Here is a 24,612-nt window from a genome sequence, read left to right on the forward strand (position 1 = left end):
GATGATAGATTGACTCTGGCATGTACACGCCTCAATCGGCCCCGAACTGGCCTAGGCGTTCTGCGCATGATCCGGAGTTCCCGCGGTCCAATAGCAACTAGCCGAAGGGGAGCATATCGCCACCTACCGTACCGGGGTGGGACATACTTCCGTCAATAAATCGATTCTCCCCCGGTTCTTGTGTACTGGGACAACGACAGTAGTCCAGTTACATGAGCTAACCGAGCCGTAACCGTGGCAACACGTACCTGTGCATGTAACCGGTCTGCGTGTTCGTGCCGTGTTGTAGGACCATGTGTGAAATTAGGTATTTGCACGCAGCGCATGGTAATGTCACGCTGGTCAAACATAGCACGTGCTCATACGCAAGCCACCATTAATACCCTTACTTACATTAATACCCTTAATACACATACTCTCATATTCCTAAAAAGACATTGATTCCACAATGTTCAGTGTGTGATACGTTCTATGTAAGAAATAAAAGTACACAATATGTGCAGTATGTTGAATCCTTTGCCTTTAAATGTGAGATGTAATATTTAGCCATGGACCTAAATAAGCCTTTACAACTTGCTTCTGTTTGTTAGTCCTTTTGTGGTCAATTCTTTTGTCACGTGTCTTTTTTTCCCCAAAAAGTGGATATCATTTTTAGGAATAAAAGTCTGAAGTTACGTCGAGTTAAACACAAGCAATCTTTGTTGCTGGTAATTGAATGTCTCCTGGTCTACTTCGTCTGCCCCCCCCCCGCCCCCGGGCAACTTAACTGCAGCCATGTTGCAACTTAACTGCAGCCATGTTGCAACTTAACTGCAGCCATGTTGCAACTTAACTGCAGCCATGTTGCAACTTAACTGCAGCCGCCTTAACAGCAATTCAACTTCACAGTCCCACTTCGCATTACCCGTCAGCATGCAGGTCGTGATTGGTTTTGCACGCCACAGTTAGCAAGGCAAGTAACCCATTCACGTACGTGTCTGACATTGCGATGTCAGGCAGCATTTGGCCGGTTAACCAACAACCTCAGCTCAATCTAGCGTTCACTGTTTTTCATTGTAAGCAGCAGAAACTGCTTTGCGTAACAGCGCCAACGTGTGGCACTGTGTTTTCATAGACGTTGGCATGAACAAGATTGGAATATCTTGCCCCCCATTTAAAATTAAAACTCCTTATAAAAAAGCGAAAGACTTTAAAATATGTTAAAATTACTGCTTCAATGTTGTTCATGTGATTTCTATTATTTTCTAGTATTTCTGGTTCTGTCTTAAATGGTTGGAACACGTGGTCAACAGGGGGCGCTGTAGGTGTAAGGTATCGGTGACGTGACGCCTGTCACTAGTAGAGTGAGACGTCAGACGCAGGAATAATAAGACAGACGCCAGGACTGATGCTGTGTTTGTTTGTGTCCCAGCAGGTAAGCTAATCAGATATCAGAAACAGAACAATATATGAAAGCGAGATAATAACTGCTAAGGTCTTAGACTGGGAGTGTGAGGTGTAGTAACTAACTAGCTCTGAATGTAGACGCACTTGATAAAGGCGGTTTGGTCATTCCCGCTACCCGGGCGGATCCGTCTAATCTATGAAATGGGAAACGAGCTATGAGACTGTGTGTGAAAGAAATGTACAATAGCGAATGAAACAACGATCAACGAGGGTGTTTTCTAGTTAGCCCTTGCTAAGGTGTGTTGTGAACTGTTCTTAACTGATGTGTAAACGAGTGGAAGCTAATAACAGTTGCTAACAGTAAAAGGCCGCTTTCACGGCGGCTCTGACTAATTGTTGGCGGGAAAAACTATATCGTTTCCGGTTACAAAATAAGAGTTCCCCTTTACATCACACGGCTGCAGTATTCAAGTTCATTGGTATGTTTTGTGACCATTGCGTTGAAGAGAATAATAAATAGACTTAAAAACAGTAATAAGTTAAAAGGCTAAACAGTTAATATGGTAATAAATAGAGATTACAATAAGTTCATTGGATATAAATACACAAAGTACAAAGTTGCGACAAAGGTGTTTGTGACATGATCACATGGCTGTATTTTGAGTGTTTTTGGTTTGTTTAATATGTAATATGTGTGTTGCTAGACGCCTGTCACTAGCTGTAGGTGTAAGGTATCGGTGACTGACGCCTGTCACTAGTAGAGTGAGACGTCAGACGCACGAATAAGACACAGACGCCAGGACTGATGTTGTTTGTTTATGTTCCAACAGGAATAAAAAGAAAAATTAACGTGCTACACAAGAACCGGCCATCGCGTCATTCTTAAAAGTGTAACATATTGTGTAACATACGCATATCTCACATCATGTTTTATTGCTGACATGTTGGCCAACCTTTATTTGGAAAAACTTTTCGGAACTCCCAAAGCATACAATAAAAGAAAATGCAAAAATAGCAGGGAGGGAGGATAAAATCTTATACGTACTATCTACTGTCCATCCGTCAACCAAACCGCTATCTTGCTCTCAGGGATGCTGGAGCCTATCCCAGCAGGCACTGGGCGGCAGGCGGGGAGACACCCTATCTACGCTGTACTATACGTACCATAATGCTAACTAGCATCCTCACTTATCTTTTATTGGAGTGCTTCTTTATTCTTCTTGGTATGGATTTCAAATGTCCCGGTACTAACAGAGCAGTACCGAAGGGTCCGCCTGTACTGTGGCGTGTGACGCAGCAGCATGGGGTACATGATGACGCGTTCTTCAGGTGGTGTAATACACCTTAAAGCGGCTTCTGTCTTCCCCAGCGTGGCTTGGATAAAAGCACCGCATGAGTTCTTGGGTGTTGTTTGGCTGAGAGGGAGATTATTTATTGCCTTGTTTTGTCAGTTGTTAGTTACAAGTGGCACAAGTTTTTGTTTTTTCAGACAGTGGTCTACAACTGTGTGTTTGCTCATGTGTTTGAGTATGTGATGTTTCCAGTTTGCCTGTGATGTCGTGATGCCTGCATTTTTCTGTGTTCAAGATCGAGCTGTGTGTGCGTGTTTGTGTTCATTATGTGGATATATTTACATGCCTTGTGTTATGACATAAGGACAGGGACATGCCATGTCCCTGTCCTTATTATCATGATAATACGCTTATCCTGCTCTCAGGGTGACGGGAATGCTGGAGCCTATCCCAGCAGTCATTGGGCAGCAGGCGGGGAGACACCCTGGACAGGCCGCGAGACCATCGCAGGCCTACCGTATGTAATTAAACGCCAGGAAATTAAACCCCAGGAAACCTCATGGAAATGTAATTAACCCTCAGGAACCCTCAGGAACCTCAGGAAACCCCAGGAAAATGTTTCCCTCAGGAACCTTCAGGAAACCTCAGGGAAATGTAATTAACCCTCAGGAACCCTGGGAAACCCCCAGAAAACCTCATGAAACCTGAGCAAAAGGTAATTAAACCTCAGGAAAAGCAAGCCTATAGAATGTGTTTTAAGACATGATGCAATCACCGATTCAGTAGATCTAATGCTAAGAAAGGCGGTTCCAAATTCTAGGGGCCACCACCTCAAATGCCCCATCTACTTTTGGTTTTAACCCTCTGGTCAAATGATCCGAATGGTCTTAGAGCTGTATGTCGTCTCAGCAGTTCTCCAATGTAATCTGATAAGATTTTAAGATTTTTGTTAATCTGGTAAGATTTTAAAATCAATTGAAAAAATTACTGGCCCGTGTGGTGAGGCTGGCTAAAAGCTTTGCATCAGAGTTCTGCACTATTTGAAATCACACCAAGGTTTGTTGAATAATGTGTGAATGGTGAGACAACATAAAATCATATAAAATCTTATCCGAGAGCACAGATTTTACTTTAGCCATATCAATTACAATAAAAGTTTACAATTATATTGTAGCTAATTCAGGGGGCAGCCGAGAACCACCGCAGCCGGGACGCGAACATGGGTCGCCCGCATCACGAGCAACTTCACTAACACCGGTGTCTGCATTACTCTATACAGGTGTCCCATCTCATCGTTCTTAAGCTGCCCGTTTTCATAGGGTCTGTGACGACTGCGAATGAGTAATGCAGGCTCGGATTGGGGATGAGGATTTTGAGGGGGCTAACTGGTGTGCTGAGCCTTCATTTAGAAGTATTGGTATACGATGAGCATGAATATAATGTTTTTCAGCCGCATGATGAGACTACACATAGATGTTCATATCATATTTGTGCTGGGGCGCTTCAGATATATCTAAAATAGCATTAAACATAGAAATGCAATATTTGGCTGTTACACATTGAATAAGTCAGTGTCATCTCCCATTCTTTTTAAAAGGCAGGTGCTATGTTACGACTATGTTAACCAAGGTGGTTGGTTAATGTAGTCGCCCGTGGTGGGGGAGACCCGGGTTCGCGTCCCGTCTGCGGCGGTTCCCGGCTGCCCCCCGAGTTTGCTACAATATTCTAGCAAATGTAGGTTATGCAGTTTCTCCTATCAGCCAGCCAGTCATGAATACTTTCACTTGGTAATGATGTTTGGTTTCACGGAGAGCTAGAGCTGAGAATAATCTCCCGATCTATGAAAATCGTTACCATGCTGCTGAATTACATTGCCTAAAAGAACCATTTAGAATAAGAACAATAATACTTCAAGAATGGATCCCTGAGGCGTGTCGCAATGCCATGGAGGACATCGAGTACATAGAGGAGATGGACAATCCTGTTAATATGAGGATTATAATTTCCAAATTGCCATAAAAGATTAGAGAAAACTGAGGTCTGCTGCATTTGAAATTCAGGAAAAATCTCGAGACAAGCTAGATTCTCTGATATGGTCAGTTTTACTGATAAACAAGCCAGGGTCATTGGAAATATAAAAGGTGCTGCAACATCAGACAAAAAAGATCAAGATGCAAGTAAAAAATGCAAAAAGAACTGGACTGAAGAGAAGTCGTTTTGCCACAGAGGTCATCTGCAGAGATGAACCTGCAGCTGTCAGCTGCACCTGCCATGCCGGATCTACCAGAGGGGAGAAAAAAATGTATGCGGTTTTTAAAAAAAAAAAGGTGTTTGTTTTGTGTTGGGCTCCACAAATATATGACACAAAATTTGACCAATTCTCTTGATATTATCCAATCAGAATGAAATAAAAGTTGTTTCCAAAAAATCAAGTCTCATGATTGATTATTATATTGGTGAGATGCCTGGGCAGGTGGTGACTGGTGAGCAAGTGGCAATACACTGTATAGATTGGCTAACGGTCAAGGTGAGTGGGCATAGAGAGCAGGTGACTCACACTGCAGATTCAAGATCAGTTTCTCTTAAGCCACGTCGAGGTTAAAAACAGTGGAATTCATTTTTACCTGACCCACTATCAGTTAGGTTATATAAGTGAGAAATGCGCGGGAAAACCTGCCAAGCAGCAGAAAATGGACAGCGATACACAAAAGCCCAGCAGGGCTGCCAAAAGAAAGAAAAGAGGGGAAAAGGAAGTGAAAGAAGTGGCCACTTTAAAAATGTCCCGCTAATAAGTAGCTTTATCAAAAAAGCTAAAGAAAGTGAAGAAGAGGGCATTCTGATGGAGGATGTCAAGCTAACTAGCAGTAATGCTAGCCATGCACAGCGTCAGCTAGCTAGCAACGAAAACGTTAGCCTGGAAGTCTTTAGCTCCAGCAGCGACACACTTTCTCTGCTAGGGGTACAACAAGATAGGGAAAATGACGAAAAAAACCGGAGAGGCAATGGACAATGGGGCTGACCAAACTGTGGAAAGTAACGTTACTTCAAGCTCGTTTGTAGTGGCAGGTCCCATCATTTGGACAAGGCCTTAGCTGATGAGCTGAGCCAGTTTAGGTACTTTGTCAGCACCGAGCAAGGTAAGACTCCTGCAAACCTACTGCAAGTTGTGCTAAGGAATGGACTCCAGACAACCTTCCCCAACGTTTTTGTTGTGCTCAGGCCTTTTCTCACACTGCCTGTATCCAGCTGCAAGGGAGAGAGGACGTTTTCACAACTGGAATGGATAAAAAATGAACTCAGAACAACCATGAGTCAGTAAAGGCTTTCAGTGCTCTCTTTGATGGCCATCGAGTCTGAGATTGTGAGGGAGCTGGATTTTGAGGACTTGATGACAGAGTTTGCAAAGAAAAAGTCAAGAAAGAAGAACTTCTAAAGGTAATAACCACGTGATTAGGCCGTGTGTCCATTGCGCAGTATTATCTGTTGTTATTCTGTTTGTGTATGTTTTGTGGACGGGTTTATTTGAGATGCTGTTTGTGTAACGTGTATTTGCTGTTTGTGTAACGTGCAGCGTCACACCACAGTGTGACGCTGCTATGTTGTGTTGCAGTTGGTTTGTCAAGTTCATTATATGTTGGTTTTTGCAGGTCTGTATGAAGTTGCCCAGGTGACTTAGTGAGCTTTATTTTGAAACCTGCAGTCAGCCGTGCTGTGTGATTACCTTAGGATGGTGTTGTAATCCTAGCCCTAGTCAGTCACATTATTGTGTATCAGTAATAACTGTGTGCAGTCTGATTGGGTGGTTTTCAGGGAACACAGATATTGTCATAGTCTAGAGTCACACACTGCCTTGGGATGATTTAATTCACTGTTCCCTTGTCTTGTGATGTGTGAGTGAAGTGGCAGTACTTGGTGTGTTGAACTGTACAGACATACCTGCTCAGCTGAACTGCTTATTCAGCTTTTGACCACTAGGTGTGATTATGATCTGGTGGATTTGACATGCCAGCTATACTGCAAGATCAAAATGATTAAGGTGGGGGAGGGGAGAGGATGAGCTTCAGTGCCCAGGGGCCCCTGGGGGTACTAATCCAGCCTTGTGTACCTGCAGTTGTAACATCGAAAAGGAAAGGTGAACATGTGGCCTTCTACAAACCTTGTTTGTTTTGTGAGAAGAATAAAACATTAGAAGTTTGTCAGAGACAAACCTCATGAGGACAGAGTGGAAGTTTTTGAGGAAGTCTGGGATCTACTTTGGCTGCTTGGTTAAAGGTTATCTCACCAAAGATTGCAGAAAGGAGATATGTCATATGTACAATCGCAAACATCCCAGCTTGCTTCATTTGTGAAGGTTAGAAGGTGATTCTGCTGAAAAAGCAAACAGTGATGAGACAACAGAATCTGGTTTCTAGTGCCTCGTGTTAGTGGACAAACAGTGATGAGACAGAACAGAATCTGGTTTCTAGTGCCTCGTGTTAGTGGACAAACAGTGATGAGACAGAACAGAATCTGGTTTCTAGTGCCTCGTGTTAGTGGACAAACAGTGGTGACACAGAACAGAATCTGGTTTCTAGTGCCTCGTGTTCGTGGACAAACAGTGGTGAGACAGAACAGAATCTGGTTTCTAGTGCCTCGTGTTCGTGGACAAACAGTGGTGAGACAGAAAAGAATCTGGTTTCTAGTGCCTCATGTTAGTGGACCAACAGTGGTGACACAGAACAGAATCTGGTTTCTAGTGCCTCGTGTTAGTGGACAAACAGTGGTGAGACAGAACAGAATCTGGTTTCTAGTGCCTCATGTTAGTGGACAAACAGTGGTGACACAGAACAGAATCTGGTTTCTAGCGCCTCGTGTTAGTGGACAAGAAAACTAATGCACACACAATTCAGCCACAACTACTTTATATTCCTTTTGTTCTGCATTTTTATTCTTTTTATTTGTGTGTGTGTGTGTGTGTGTGTGTTTGTTTTATCCAATTTTGTCGAATTAGCCTGACCAATAGACCTTGTTTTTATTATTTTATACTGGCTAAACGCTAGTCTTGCTCGGGTGTTTTGAGGTTTGCCTTTGTGTGTGTGTGTGTGTGTGTATATATATATCTGAGAGTGGCACTTGTTCATGGGAGTGCATGTATCATAAGGGAGTGTATCTTCGTGATTATTACCCTAATCTTTTTTCTTCGTCATATTAAGACATGTGCCAAAAGCAGATTATGGAGTAGCAAGCCGGATGCTGTTTCAGTAAATCCCCCAGAGCCCTTTGTTTAACTGCTGTTTGTTTACTCTACTCTAGTCATCTCCATCTGTTTATACACATGTGAAACTTGGACACTCACAGCAGATCTCCAAAGAGGAATGAGCGTAATAGAGATGAGATGCTACAGGAAGATCCTAGGCATCTCATCTAGAGGCCATGTTACGAATGAAGAGGTGAGAAGAAGGTCCACACAAGCCACTGGAACACATGAAGACTCGTTGACAATCGTCAAGAAGAGAAAACTGAAATGGTGTGGTCACATCTCAAGAAGTTCCTGCCTTGCCGAGACCATCGTGTAAGGCACAGTGAGGGCCGGGCGAAGACGAGGAAGACAGAAGAAGCGATGGCTGTGTAACACCAGAGAGTGGACAGGCCTTGACTTTGCCAGCTTACAGGGGACAGTTGAGGACAGACAGTGATGGCGAGGACTGATTGCGGATTCAACAGCGGTGCCCCAACGACCTCTCGAGAGGTTGCGGGATAGGTGAGATGAGGTGGGAGGTGTTTACTCTATAAATCTATTTTTGGCATTGTCTTTGAATCACATGACACTGTGTGAGATATGTCAGAAGCTGGGACCGGAAGAGGTCATGCTGGTGCAACAACAAAGAACCGCTGTGAAATGGACACGTGAGACAGGTTCAGTGTTACAGGGTTCAGGTCTGGGGTTGCGGGGGGGGGGGGTTGTTTCTTGGTTTTTCTCCTTTTTTCCTTCCATCTCTTTCCCTGTGTTTGTCATGTCCATGTACCCCTCCCCACCCCTTTCATCATCTACAGATATCAAGCCACTTTGGCCAAGCCTGCAAGAACAAAGAGGTAGGATGAACACAACCTTAGATTCATCTCAGGGAAGGGTAAGGGGGTGAACTGGGTGTGTAGAAAAGTGCTATATGCAGTGCCTTGCAGAAGTATTCCACCCCGTTGACAGTCATCACTAATGTGTGGATTATAAAAGATATCACACATCTTTTCCTGAACAATATTATAGTTGTGAAGACATAAGCTCTAACAGCATGTTCCCAATCGATCTTTCTGTCTGCTTTCTCCTGACCAAAGGAACGGCTCCTCATTATTCTCTTCCTCAATGGCCTCTCCTCTAAATGTAAATGTCTTAGTTTGTGCCCCGTTTAACATCATCTGGGAACTGTATGGTGGTGGAGACACCTGACCTTCTTTCTTCTCTGCAATCCCCTGTATTTGTTACATGCATTCTCCCCTAGTTCCCTACACATCTTTATTATTTCTAGTTCTTCTTGTCTTTTCTGTTTTCTCTTCTGAGATTTTTCTTTTGGTTTATGGTTTTTTATCAGCGTCTCCATCTCCTCCCACATGCTTAGATCAAAAGTGCCTTCCTCTGGCCACGGAGTGGCAGAGCCGCCTGTTCTCCGACGCCGTCTCTTGTTTACAGCTTTCATCTTATCCTGCAGCAGCGGGCGTTGCGTCATCAGCATGCTTTCTGCTGTTGGAGGGGTTGCCATGGTCCCGTGTTCGGGGCTCTCACGTCTCACTGTATCGTCTCCTCTGTTTTCTATCTTGAATAAAGCTCTTATTCGTTTCACTGTTCCAGCAAGCACTTCTTCTTAATATGCAAATCCTGCCATCAGATCTTAGTCAATTAACTGTTCGTGTTTCTTCTGTAATTGTCACAACTAGATTTACCAATAATGCTCCAGTCACCCCTATTTATGCTTCATAGCCAATGTCTGGTTGTTTTAGGTAGGAGAAGACTTCTCCCGCCAACGATAAATCTCCTGTCAGCGATCCACACCCTGTTGATATTATTTTCTCTAATACAGGTCCTCTCCTTATGGGGCTTCCACAAATAATGCACTCCACAGGAATTTTGGCCACTCTTGTTCAAATTGATCTATCCCTCTTAATGTAGTAAGATTCTGTAACAGTGATCTCTTATTTTCATCACTTAGGATCCCACGTCAGAATAAAACTGCTCTTTCCAGAAATGGTCTCTAAATCCTTTTGTTTTTATCAACAATTTTTTCTATTATTTCCTTCAATTAATCTCCAGTAATGCCTTTTGTCTGTTTCACTCTTCCATCTATACTTGCACTCTTCTCCACATTACAACATCACAAAGACTCCAAAATGTTTACACCCCTGATCTTGTCTGTTCGTTTATTTTGCTCCCTCCTCTCCTGTTATCGTTTATACTAGTGTGTTATCTATAAGGGGCCTGACTCATAGGTCCTACAGTCTTGTGGAGAGAAGATTTGTTTTTTCTTTTAGCGGTCAGGCGCCGGCTCCGTCCCGGAGTTTCTGTGGGTCACACAGGCTTATCGGGCTGACTCGGATAAGCTTGTCGCCTTTCCCCTGTCCCTCTCCAGCCTTCAGAAGGGACGTCCACAGGTGCTCTCCCCTATTGGGTGTCGTGGGTCACACGTCCCTCAGTGAGAGTCAACTTGGAATATGGCCCGGCCCCTCCGTTGGTTTTACAAGACTGCAGACCGGTTTAGGGCTCAACCAGGCCCAGGCTTTTACCAACAAGCTTATTATCCTTCAGGCTGGAGGATTTAGATACTGTATCCGGATGTACTATTACACCCTGATACTATACTGTACCTGTCCCTGTTTCCCTAAACAGGCGCAGGCCTAACTCCCCAGAGCTAGGTCTTGGTGGACACTGTATCAAACGTTTCTTACCGTTCCTTGACACTGTACCGTGCCCCGAGACACTGTATTCTGCAAACGATACTGTATATCCCCTATATACTGTTACACAAAATACTGTACCGTGCCTCGTCCCTATCTTTCCTAAGACAGACGCTTCACTCTCTACACGTGTTAACCCCCCATGCAGAAGGACCCTTGTCTCTTTAAGTTGTTCATTAAATTTGGTAAGCTTTTGGAAGCAGCCCTTACCGGCACAAATAATGGGCGTCTCAGCACTGATCTCCTCACAGAAATATCTATAATAAACCAAAATATTGCTTACCTCTTAGTGGCCACTTTTCTGTGAGAAGTCCAGAGCCGGGGCCCACCCTGCGTTGAGGCCACTTGCTTTATCCAATCCTGTTCGTGATGCCAATTATTCTCTGTGGTGGCCAGTGATACAGAGAAAATGCAAAAAAGTCAATGAGACGAGGATCCTTCAAAATAAGACTTTTATTGACGTATCAACAAAGTCTGAGTCAGGTCTGCAGAGTGACTGAAAATCAGACAAAAGCCTCCCTGCCTTTATACCATTTACAAATCTAGTGCACAATCTACTTGTGTCAGTCAATGTCCTGCTGTTAATCAGGGTCCTGATTGATCAGGACATGTTGGCGGAGCAGGAGCCTCTCTATCGATGTAAGGATGACGTTAGGATGTCTTCAGTCATCGCCCTTTGACAGTCTAATGGTTGTCTTGATATGCTGCTACTACTGCTGCTACTGTTTTCTGCAGAATAATGGTGTCACTTACATGATGGAATGTCACTTATCATACGTTTGGGCATAAACAAGTTTATCTTCTACTGACGTTATGTCCTGGTTATATGGCCTTGTGCTACTTGCCACACTTGTTTGTCACTCTAGTCACACGAAATAACGGATACCCACATGTGCCCTTACGTACTACCATATCACCTTCCGGCAGGACAATGATCCTAAGCACAAGGCTAAAGCAACAATGGCATGACCCAGCAACAAAAAGGTGAACTTTTTGGAATGGCCAAGTCAAAGTCCAGACCTCAACCCCATTGAAAATCTGTGGCATGGACTGAAAATCGCCGTCCAGAGGCATCATCCCACCAACCTGCAAGACCTGTACAAATCCTGCCAGAAAGAATGGGCAAAAATTACTCCATAAGAATACAAAGCTCGTACATACTTACCCCAAGATAATCACGGTTGTTGTTAAAGCAGAAGGGTACTCTACAAAGTATTGATATGTGGGGGTTGAATACGTATGCAAGCACTATATTTTAGATTTTAATTTATTTACAAAAAGTCAGTGAAACAACTTAAGTTTGCTTTGGGGAACACGCTGTTGGAGCTTACGGGTTCATAACAATAATATTGTTCAGGAACAGATGTGTGAGTATCTTTTATAATCCAGAAATTAGTGATGACTGTCAAGGGGGTTGAATACTTCTGCAAGGCACTGTAAATGTAATAATTATTATTATTTATTATTGCATACATAACCAGGATCATAGTCCACTTGCAACAGTTAAAAGGTGATATATTTCTTACCCAAGAGACCCACATTTGCAACAGAGAATTGGCACAAAAAAAAAAAGCTGGATCATCCACTCATTCTAAAACGAATGAAAGAGCCAGGGGCACCATCATCCTAAAGCACAATAAACGTTTCATTCAAACCACTTTGTTATTGTCTCGCGGAGATTACAGGATACACCTCTCATTTTAGCGAGTGTTTATGGTCGAAGCTGGTATGACGACCAGTTCATATCTAGACTTTTTACATCTTTTACTGACATTGAGAATCAATATATCCTCACAGATTTTTTTTTCCAATTTGGTTCAAGATACTGAACTCGACAGACCTTCACCCAAAGTGTCACCTTTATCTAAAGCAGCTAAGACAATAGACGTCTTTGCTAAATGGCTTCGACTGTCCGATCCATGGAGGCATAAATCCTCCACAGGGAAGGCATTTTCTTTTTTTCATGTACATCACACGTACACCTGCACAGACATTTTCCTCCTAGACAATAGATTGCTCTCCAAAGCTAAGTCTTGTAACTACCATAGCATAATAATATCTGACCATGCCCCAACCTCTTTAGACTTCAGCTTCACCTGACGCCACAACTCCCTTGGACACAGGAGGTTCAGTTCCACACTATTAGATGAGGACTCGTACAAACAATTTCTACATTCACAAGTTTACATTAATTGTTAAGATAAACACTGGGATGGCATCCAGCTTTACCTGTGCCCCCATCCATAGGGTTAGTGGTTGTGCCAGGAAGGGCATCTGGCGTAAAATTTTGCCAAATTGACAAGACCGCCATCGGTGCTGTGCCCTCACATGGTACCAATGGAAACTATCAAATCCGCTGTGGCGAACCCTGGGAAACAGAGAACAACAACAACAACAACAAGAATATCAACAGGCATACTTTGGGAAACCTTACAAGCTTACCTATGTGGCCAAATTATTTCCTATATACCCCATTTGAAGAAAACTGAAATACAAAGTGGCAAGTCGCCCGGCCCAGATGGATACACTGGAATTTTATAAAACATTCTCTTCCCTCCTTTCTCCAGCTTTGCAGAGTATGTATAATGAGGCAATCACACGGGGGTCATCTCTCTGACACCTTATCAAAGGCTACAATCACTCTTATTCTTAAAAAATACAAAAACCCCTACTCTGTAAGAACTACAGACCAATATCACTTTTTAATGCTGACTTTAACTAACATTTTATCTGAAGTTCTCGCCCTCCGTCTGCAGTGGGTGAAGCCTCATATCATATTGCTAGATCAAATAGGCTTTATGCTGGGGAGACAATCATGTCACAATACCAGAAGGCTCCTTAATATTCTCAATATGCTTAGCCCAAATACTCCAGAGATGGTGGTGTCACTTGAAGCTTAATAGGCCTTTAATAGAGTGGAATGGAGGTACTTTTTTGGCGCTATGGAGAGATTTGGCCTCGGTGAGGATTTCATTTCATGGTTTAAGCTATTGTACTCTGCCCCGTTGGCTTCAGTACAAACAAACAACTTTCAGTCACCTTATTTTACTCTTCAACGAGGCACAAGACAGGACTTTCCGCTGTTGGCGTTGCTGTTCGCGATTGCAATAGCCTTCTGGCTTCGCGTGAAAGAAGAGTTTGAGGGCACTAACCAATTGGACATTACACATAAATTACCACTTTACGCGGATGACCTGCTATTGTACATCTCAAACCCTGCTAGAGCATGTCCTGTCATTCTCCATATCTTCGAGCAGTTTAGTAAATACTCTGGATATAAACCTAACTGCCAAAAGAGTGAACTGGTACTGGTTAATCCATTGGCACAACAGCGTCCACACTCTGGCACCATTTAAATGGGAAGAGGGTGTATTTCAATACTTAGGAATCTTTATAACAGCATCTATGTCTGACATTTTTGTTAAAAACATTACTCCTTTGGTTAAAAAAAAGGAAGCTCTCGACCACTGGTCTGCCCTGCCGAATAAGCTTGGTCAAAATGATGGTTCTACCCAAGTTGTTGTACCTTTTCCAGCATATCCCTGTGTTCATTACAAACGCATTTTTCGACAAATTAGACAAGACAGTGTCCAAATTCATCCGGGGATATAAACCTGTCCATATCCAGAAATCAGTCCTGCAACTCCCCAAAAAAGGGGTGGGTTTGCCCTCCCCTACTTTATAGATTATTACTGGGAAGCCAACATTCAAAAACTCCCATATTGATTGGGCAGCAATACTGATAATCTATGTGCTTGGGTTTATCTGGAAAAGTCTGCCTCACAAATTTGGGTACATTATATACTGTGCCCCCAGCTCCTTCTCCCTTCCACACTGGTTATCCCCAATCCTCTTGTGGCCAACTCTCTCAAACTCTGGATCCAATTTAGGAAACACTTTTGGCCTGCACAGACATCCTACTCTTGCGCCAATATTCAACAACCATCTTTTCATACCTTCAAGTGCCGATTTGGCATAGTAACTATTAAGGATTTGTATAAAGATGGGATTTTCGAATCTTTCACTGAGCTTTCATTAAAATTTTACTTATCTAACTCTCACCTCTTTTTTTTTCCAAATTAGAGATTTTATCATAAAACAATTCCCTCATTTCCCTAATCGCCCCTCCCCATCCGAAACCTTGATTGATGTCCTTCTGTCTACTGACCATAATCAAAGGAAGGGTGTTTCAGCTATATTTACAGCTCCATGGGCTTGGCCTCCCTACCCAAACTAAAAACGCCTGGGAACAGGATCTGAGAACAGAAGTATCCAATCAACAATGGGACCATATTGTAGACCTGGTCCATTCTTCCTCTGTATGTGCCCATAATGGGCTAATTCAATGCAAAAGTCTACACAGAATCTACTATACTAATGCAGGACTGGCCAAAATATATCCTAATGTCAGTGATGCCTGCAATCAGTGTAAACAATTCCCCACCAATCTTTGCTTTTACTTGAATGAGAAAGTTGCCATGAGTTTCCAGATTCAGTGATTCATGTTATTTTATATGACTTGTCAAAGGAGTTGAATCAAGTGCAACTGGACTTGGTATATATCCGTGAAGACGTTTCGCCTCTCATCCAAGAGGCTTCCTCAGTTCGTGCCTTTCTGACTAGACCAAGCTAGTCTGACCGGCTGCTGATGAGACTCAGAATTTATCCTCTGGCATCTAGTCAGAAAGGCACGAACTGAGGAAGCCTCTTGGATGAGAGGTGAAACGTCTTCACGGATATATACCAAGTCCAGTTGCACTTGATTCAACTCCTTTGGATAACCATGACGACCTGGATGAATGAGAACATCCACAGACTTTATATGACTTAGTTTTCAGTTGCTTGCAACTTCTAATAGTCCTTGAGCATATTTTGTTCCTTTCTACTCCTCCCCTTAGGCCTTCTTTCTTCTCTTCTCTTATCTTCCCTTCTCTCAGCAATGAGCAAATGCGACACTGCCATGATGTCTCTCAGTTCAGTCAGCTCATAACTTCAGTCCTCGTCTCCCATAGCCTCAGTCATTCTTCCAATCCAGTCAACTCATTATAACCTCAATCATTGTCTGTTATCCTTCCTGTTTTATTTTGAAGTACTCACCCGTTTTGTCATTAAGTGCCCCTGTTTTTGCATACTATAGCCCCTGGACTCCCTGTTCCCCTGCCAGATTGTCTTGTGTATCCAACATTTCATTAACTCTCGTTCTACCAGTATACCCATATTTGAAGTCGTCTGCCTGTTTCCTGGACCTTGTTTCTCTTGCCTGCCCCTTGCCGGATCTGTACGCCTATTTGGACTGAAAACCCCGGTAACTAGAAGTTGAGCTTTGGACCTTGTTTTGCGTGTCTGCCTGACTCTTGTCTGTCTGGTCTCCTGTCAGAGTGGTTTCCTGTGTACCTTGACCATTAAGCTGAGTGTTACTGTAACCTCCCTGTTTGTGAGTCGTGTGTTTGGCTTCTCATCTGCCAGTTTCCCCGGGAAATGTTCCAGACACAATCTAATTCATATTGAGTTATGGCTTGGCACCGGGCGGTGGGTATCAAATGCTAAGAGCTTCTGGCGTGCTTCTCGTTGCCGTAATTTTGTCAATGTGTGTGTTGTTATTTATTTCTGTCTGTTCCGTGTGCGAGTGTCTGCCTCCACATGTCAGCCAACGCAGGCATGTGTCTTTGTGTTTGCTGGCATTTATCAGTGGAAACCCTGATTGAATTCTTCATTTATGTGCTCTTTCCCCTCCACCCTAACCTCTTCTGAGTTTATGTCATTAGATGACGTAAATTCCCGTGTGTATGTTCATGCATATGTGTGCATATGAGTGTGTGTGTATGCCTGCACGAGCATGAGTACACGGTACATATGATATTCTGCACAGGGCCTGTGGCTAAAGGTTTGATCATTTCATTAAGACCATAAAGTAGATGACGTGCAGGAGGGACAGGCTGACGTTCACATGGTTTCAAAGAAAATCTGCAATGGAAGGGCACGGCACAAAAATGCCAATAAGAATCCAGACAACCTGGAGGACTCAGGAAAGTGCATTCAAAAGTAAGACAATTAAAATGAGTGATTTACACTTCTTACAGAATGTTTGAGGCGGCACACAGATTGTTTTATTCTTACTAGCTTTATATTACCTTAATAATTGATAAAAAGAAAAATCACATTTGAGGTGAAGTATGCAAACTGTTGAAACTCTTAAGAAAAGTCTGTTTTGCTGTGATAATGGTCATCCAGAGGAAAGTTAAAACACGTAAAACAAATGTACAAACATTGTTATGTGAAACTAATGTAGTTTATATCTAGGTTTTTGCATTGTACAGGGAAAAAACATTTTGAACATGTATTTTTTATGAAAAACGAGTAAATTATCCTAATGGAACCACGATCTGTGAGAGCTGAAACACCACTGCACCAAATACTGATTTAACTGTTAGTGGTGGTGTCAGTAATGAGGTTCAGACAATGCTCGTTAGGATTTGGTTTTGTTTCTGCCAACTTTTGGATGATTAAACCTGCACCGGGTCACACTGGCCCAGGAACATGTTTGCTGTTCCTGACAAATGAACATAACAGGAGGGTTGGCACTGCTGCGCTTTCATGATACTGCTCGTTTTACTGCTTGTTTTCTCTTGCATCTATTCTTTTATTCTAGTGGCCCTGCTGCAGCAGCAGCACCTAAAGGTCCCCGTCTGGGAACTGATGAGGTTGATCTAATCTAGGAACACGGGAGTGAGACAGGATAGATTGAAAAGAGAGACCAAGGAGAAAATGCCAGGAAATTGCGTGCATGAGCAAACACGCTGCGTAATCTTCTGAGCCAGCAGGACATCCAATTAGATTACTTGTTAGTAGGAGCCCTCCACCTTCCAGCCCGGATACGTTTCCAGTAGCCGTAATGTATTTCTCTAATCAACTTCTCCTATGATAATCGACCATAATTCACGGTATTTCCTGTTCGCTGGCTCTGACTTGAAATATTTCATTTCAAATCAGCCGAGCGGGCAGCAGGAACACGTGCGCCTTATTGGGTTTGTGGTGAGCTGTTTAATTGATCCTGTGCCTTGCGTTAGATCATGTCCGTTTACGCAGGATTTGACATGACGTGATGGTGTTTCTGTTTGTGTCTGTTTACATGCAGAGACACACTATGTCCAAAGCCACATGCAACACTGCCTATACTCCAGGACTACACACATAGCACCCTCGCACCTCTGGATGACCTCTGGATGACCTCTGGTTTCATCCCACTCGTAAAAAGCCCCTCATTTCTGACTACGTCCCCTGCCAATCTGTACCGGCGGCAAAACATGAACAACCTGTGAAGAAGTTTGCATGTTGGTGATGATTTGATGAAGAATATCGCCAGCCGGCCAGCTACGAGGGCCTACTTCCCCTCCTGCCTTGTGCCATCCCATCACTACACTACAGGTGGTGACTGCTGACACACTCAAGCAGAGGCTATAGCAAAGCACAAGCAGCAGGTCTGAAGCTGAGTTATTTTGCAACTTATATGAGCAGTGGAATGTGTTGTCGTTGCTGTGAGGCAGATAAAAGATCAGTGAATTCATTTTCCAGGAAGAGGAGGAGGAGGAGGAGGCACTTTTTTCATTCTAAACAACTCTTTATTTTACATAAAACAAGCGCGTCTGTCTGTTACCCTTTCCCTATGTACATGATATGAAGTAACAAGCGTTGTGTGTCCTTGGTATGACTAGGTGTGCACACATAATGGAAACGAATTAGTCACTTTCCTCGTCTTTCAGTCGATGGTTTCCACAGACGACATCACGAATCTCACCAGCGGCATCATTTACCACACACTTGCTAAGTGAGCTGCTGGGGAGTTCTGGCCTATCAATGGGGTCATCAGTTGAGCAACTTCCTCCGCACCATTTCTTCGATTAGGCCCACAGCGCTGCAAAAGAGCGACACACTGTATTTCAGCATGCTGACACCACCGTCCGGTTATCTACACACAGTAGGTCTACTCTCTACATTGCTCGCCATGCCCACTCATTTGGACATAAACATCTACTATCTATATGTTTTTCGTACACACACAAAACCAACAATGGCCATTACGGGGCTTCGGCTCTAACACAGCAGAGGTGCAACCATCAAGCAAGTCCAAGTCCACTTCAAACAAGCTGCCGTCAGCGTCCGTTAACTTGGCAAACTAGTCCTCATTCTTCTCAACACAATTACTGTTATGTTAACCATGCTCAGGTATAACCGAAACCTAGTGAACCAACATGCCCAACCGCCCTCGTACGCTGCCTTTGTGACAAGGCCACGAGTTCTTTTCAGTTAAGTGACAACAAAATGTGAAATGTTCAGTTTGGTATCTCTGACACCACCAATCTGATTCAGCTAGTTTTGTAAACTGTTAGCTAACATTCAGCGTTCAGTAACTAACAGGCGTCTTTTGCTCCGCTAAGCTCTCAAAAACCAAGTTATTTTATAATTTCACAACCTGGAGAAAGTCATTAGTGCTGTTATCACCTCTTGACATTATGACTGTCTTTATTGCCAGTTAAATCAACAGTCTCCCCAACACCTCGCACTTGAACAGACTGCAGCGGCGAGAACTGTGGCATGGCTTTATCAAGAAGAGCCTACCACAGACAGGATCTAAACAGGAAGAGGGTTTATGTCTGGCACAGTATCTTGGGGACCTGCCCAAGTAGTGTCGGCTGATGATAAAGGGAAGGACCTGTTCTGAGAATTACATTTAACTAGCCTCCAAAGAGCCACCGTCAGAGTAAAAATAACACACCTAAAAGTGTGGATAAGAAGTATTCATGAGCCTATGAACACCTAATATAGAAGGTGTAGGAGGAATTATCAAGAGCCATGGTGTGTTTTTGTTCCACTGAAGCTACCACCAACTGCCATCACCAAGTGCCATCCACCAAGTGCCATCACCAACTGCCATCCACCAAGTGCCATCCACCAAGTGCCATCACCAAGTGCCATCCACCAAGTGCCATCACCAACTGCCATCCACCAAGTGCCATCACCAACTGCCATCACCAAGTGCCATCACCAAATGCCATCCACCAAGTGCCTTCACCAAGTGCCATCCACCAACTGCCATCACCAAATGCCATCCACCAAGTGCCATCACCAAGTGCCATCACCACAAGGCTCAGCTTCATTAATCGCAAGGATTTAGCTTCTCATAATATTGTCTACTACCACTACTACTACTACTACCACCACTACTACTACTACCACTACTACCACTACTACTACCACCACCACTACTACTACTACCACTACTAATACTACCACTACTACCACCACCACTACTACTACTGCTACTACTACGACTACTACTACTACTTCTATCACTACTACCACTACCACCACTACTACTACTACTATCACTACTACCACTACCACCACTACTACTACTACTACTATCACTACTACCCCTACCACCACTGCTACTACGACTACTACTACTACTACTACTACCACTACTACTACTACTTCTGGCTACTCCCGTTAGGGGGCGCCACAGCGGATCATCCATCTCCATCTCTTCCTGTCCTCAGCATCTTCCTCTGTCACACCAGCCACCTGCATGTCCTCCCTCACCACCTCCATAAACCTCCTCTTTGGCCTTCCTCTTCTCCTCTTCCCTGGTAGCTCCATATTCAGCATCCTCAACCCAATATCAGAATCAGAATCATGTTTATTGGCCATGTAGGTTTGCACTACATGGAATTTGACTCCGGTTCCTTGGCTCTCTCAGTGTACTTAACATACACTACAACACTACAACAACACTACAACACAACAATCTTCAGCTATATACACAATGATTGACTATCTAGTACTACTTTTGGCTGCTCCTGTTAGGGGTAGCCACAGCGGATCATCCGTTTCCATCTCTTCTTGTCCTCTTCCTTGGCAGCTCCATATTCAGCATCCTTCTCCCAGTATACCCATCATCTCTCCTCCACACATGTCCAAACCATCTCAATCTTGCCTCTCTTGCTTTGTCTCCAAACTGTCCAACCTGACAGATTGACTGTATACAAACGACTGACTATCCAATCCAAATCCAAATCCAATCCAAATCCAATCCAAAGGACTGATTTATCCAGGTGAAATAAGAGGTGATAAAGTGCAGTGGTGCAGAGAATATGTCAGAGATGCTGAAATACATGTTAGCAGCTTACTGACATACATGTCTAAGGTAGATGGACATGACAGAATGTACCAGTATACGTACAGTACAGTACAGTACAATATATACAACATGTACAGAACAGTATATACAAAATGTACAGTACAATATACACAACATGTATAGTACAGTTTATACAACAAGGTTGGATTTATTAGACAATGTTAAGAGTTCCTTTGACTGACAGCCCGCGGAAAGAAAGTGTTTTTATCTGTAAGTGCGGACCAGTCACCACGCACCGCGTTTTAACGAGGCTGCTTTGACTGCGAATGCAACAGAGCTAACTGCTAAGCTAGGCTAAGGTCGAAGCTAGTGTAACCTACAAAAAGACTCACTGGCTGCTCGTCAGGGGGTCGGCCCCCTTTGGCCGAGCGGTTAGCGACGCCGCCTTGTGGTGCAGTACACCTCGGATCGATTCGAATCCCGCACCGGAAGAGAGAGAAAACAGCTCGGCTACATTGGTGCAGAAGTGTCTTCGGAGCGCGGGTTTATCGAAGCGCGAGAGGGCGCGCTTCCGGGAGAGGGTGCCTACTGTAACCTACATAAAGACTCACTGGCCGGTCTCCAGAGGGTCGGGCCCCGGGTCGGGTCTCCAGAGGGTCGGGTCTCCAGAGGGTCGGGTCTCCAGAGGGTCGGGTCCCGGGTCGGGTCTCCAGAGGGTCGGGTCTCCAGAGGGTCGAGCCGCTTTAGCCGAGCGGTTAGCGATGTTGCCTTGTAGCGCAATACACCTTGGGTGGCATCCCGCAGCGGAACGAGAAGCTGCCTACTAGAGCCAAGTGAGAAAGAGAAGTAGAGAATCTAGCGATAGGTGGACTAGGCACAGAAGAAGTTAAATCAAACAAATGAAGAGGTTAGGGCAGCACACAGAGAAGCGATAATAAACAGCAGTCATCGATCCACACGAAGTCGCCCCTCACGAAGGCGGAAGCCGTAAATAGCTGGTTGTGACGTCATAAAACCTTTTACTCTGGTGCCATTGAGAGCGTCCTGGCAATTAAGTTTGACAATTTCATTTACTCACTTGTAATTTTATTGTATGCAGCAACTGCATGTTCTTTATATGTATTTATTGGGGTATACGTTCTGTTTACTCCCTGGATATTTTTTTAAAACTTTTTTTAAATTGGATTTTATTTTTATTTCATTATCATTGTGTTAATTTCACTTGTTGCACAGTTTTATACTTGTCAAAAAATAATTTCACTGTTTATTGTACTTGTACAGAACATATGTGACAAATAAACTTTTGATTCCTGAGTATAATTTTACCCAGTTTAATTGCATGTTGATACAATTCAAATAATTGAGCGTCATTCTGTTATTATTTCTCAATTGTTGAAAATAAATCTAAAACTCATCTAGGGCACGTGAAGCCACGTCTGTTCTCTTTATAAATTCACCTTTGGGTTGATCTGTGGTCAACAAGGTGTTCAAAACCTTTCCCAGGGCGCAGCTCTCCAGCGACACGGCTTACTGCCTTAGCCAGCCTGGCCAAACATGTACAGTCACATTACCACCAAGTTAATAGAGGTGTAAATAAAGCTGGCAGCAAGACAAGACACGCTGTAGTCCGAGGTTGCCATGTTTTATTATACACCGCGGAGAAGATGAGATGAGCTGAGATGTTTCAGTATACGTAACCCTCGTTACCTTTGTAAACTTCCAGGGTGTCGGTGTAAAGTGAATAAAGGAGCACATCTACAGCAAACATCTATCTACAGTGGGGAGAACAAGTATGTGATACACTGCCGATTTTGCAGGTTTTTGTTAAGGTTTGTGGAAGACCCGAAGCGCACGACACCAGACAGAGATGGGGTTAGCCGAAAACTGGCGTACAAATAGTCAAACATAGGAAGGCAATGAGCGACAAGGAAAAACGGAAAGTCCAAGGGGGAAAAAAACTCGCGGGTAATCCAAACGGGAACACGGCAGGATACTTCCACGGGGAAACTTTGCAAGGGAAAAACATGAACCAAGGGCTGGGATGAGTTCGTAGAGAAAAGGACCGTGAGAGGAGAGTAGCCGCTACTGCGAGGAGGTTACAACACGAACTGACAACGGGCACGTGGGAGGCCACCAAACTTAAGCCCATCCCTGATGACTAAGCCCGGCCCTGACGAGCTGATTGGCTGCCGGCGCGGGGTGGGCGGGCCACGGCGCGGGGTGGGCGAGCCATAACAGTACCCCCCCTCCACGGGAGCCACCGGGCGACTTGCCCGGCTTGTCGGGATGGGAATGATGGAACTCAGTGAGCAGCCCAGGGTCCAGGAAGAGCTGGCGGGAGACCCAGCTACGTTCCTCCGGACCGTAGCCCTCCCAGTCCACCAAATACTGGAACCCCCGTCCTCGGCGCCGGACGTCCAGCAGCCGGCGGACCTTCCACTCGGGGTGCCCATCCACGATCTCAGGGGGAGGCGGAGCCGGGGCCGGAGGCATCAGAGGACTGTGGGAGACAGGCTTAACCCGAGACTCATGAAACATGGGGTGGGTCTTCAAGGAAGCCGGAAGCTTCAGACTCACCGCCGCGGGGCTGAGAACCTTCCTGATCTCAAAGGGGCCGACAAACCGGGGGTTCAGCTTCCTCGCGGTGGACTGAAGCGGGAGATCCTTCGAGGACAGCCACACCCTTTGGCCTGGTTGGTACGTAGGTGCTGGGGACCGGCGTTGGTTGGCTCCCCGACCGGCGCGCTCAGCTGCCCGGAGCAGAGCGGCTCTGGTCACCTCCCAGACGCGACGACACCGGTTCAGATGGGCCTGCACGGAGGGAACCGCCACTTCCGACTCCTGCGCAGCAAAGAGAGGCGGCCGGTAGCCCAGGGACACCTCAAAAGGTGAGAGGCCGGTGGCAGAGCTGACCAGGGAGTTGATGGCATACTCGACCCAGGGGAGGAATCGGCTCCAGGAGCTGGGCTTCTTGGCGGCCACACACCGGAGGGCAGACTCCACGCTCTGGTTCATCCTCTCTGTCTGTCCGTTAGTCTGTGGGTGATAGCCAGAGGAGAGACTAACAGAGGCACCCAACCCCTTACAAAAGGCCCGCCATACCTGGGAGACGAACTGGGGCCCTTGGTCCGAGACGACGTCCAGGGGAAGGCCGTGGAGACGGAACACGTGGCTCATCAGGAGGTCCGCCATCTCAGAAGCCGATGGGAGTCTGAGGAGGGCCACCAGGTGCACTCCCTTACTAAAGCGGTCCACCACTGTCAGGATCACAGTGTTATCCTGGGAGGGCGGCAGTCCGGAGACAAAATCCAACGCCACATGGGACCAGGGCCGGCTTGGAGTTGGGAGGGGCTGCAGCAGACCCTCGGGTGCCTGGTGAGAGGCCTTGCTGCGAGCACAGACGGAGCAGGCCCCTACGAAGTCCCTGACGTCGTTACTCATGGTGGGCCACCAGAAACGCCGAGCCAGAAAGGTGAAGGTGCGGTGGACACCCGGATGGCAAGCAAACTGACTGGCATGGCCCCACTGGAGAACCCGGGGCCGGACTGCGTCCGGGACGAATAGGCGGCGTGGAGGGACGTGGATCGGGGCGGGATGGGAGCGCAACGCCTGCCTGACCACTGCCAGCAGCTCCCGGTTCCCGACATTGTAGTTCTCCTCGGCGGGGAGGAACCGGCGAGAGAAGAAGGCGCATGGGTGGACCTTCTGGTCAGACGCTGACCGCTGGGAGAGGACAGCCCCCAACCCGGTGTCCGAAGCGTCCACCTCCACGATGAACTGCCACTTGGGGTCGGGGACGAGCGGGGTCGGGGCGCTGGTGAACCTCTCCTTGAGGGACTGGAATGCAGAGCGGGCAGCCGGGGACCAGATGAA

The 24,612-nt window shown here is 45.2% G+C and overlaps 1 long non-coding RNA gene across 1 annotated transcript; it reads left to right on the forward strand.

The window, feature by feature from the left end:
* Positions 1-8,180: 8,180 nt before the first annotated feature.
* On the forward strand, positions 8,181-9,436 carry LOC130131274 (uncharacterized). The gene is made up of 3 exons (XR_008812371.1): positions 8,181-8,428; positions 8,712-8,750; positions 9,272-9,436. It is a non-coding gene; the product is annotated as an uncharacterized LOC130131274 (long non-coding RNA).
* The last annotated feature ends 15,176 nt before the right edge of the window (positions 9,437-24,612 follow it).

This window comes from Lampris incognitus, chromosome 21, assembly GCF_029633865.1.
Source record: "Lampris incognitus isolate fLamInc1 chromosome 21, fLamInc1.hap2, whole genome shotgun sequence".
In the NCBI taxonomy this organism is placed as follows: Eukaryota; Metazoa; Chordata; class Actinopteri; order Lampriformes; family Lampridae; genus Lampris; species Lampris incognitus.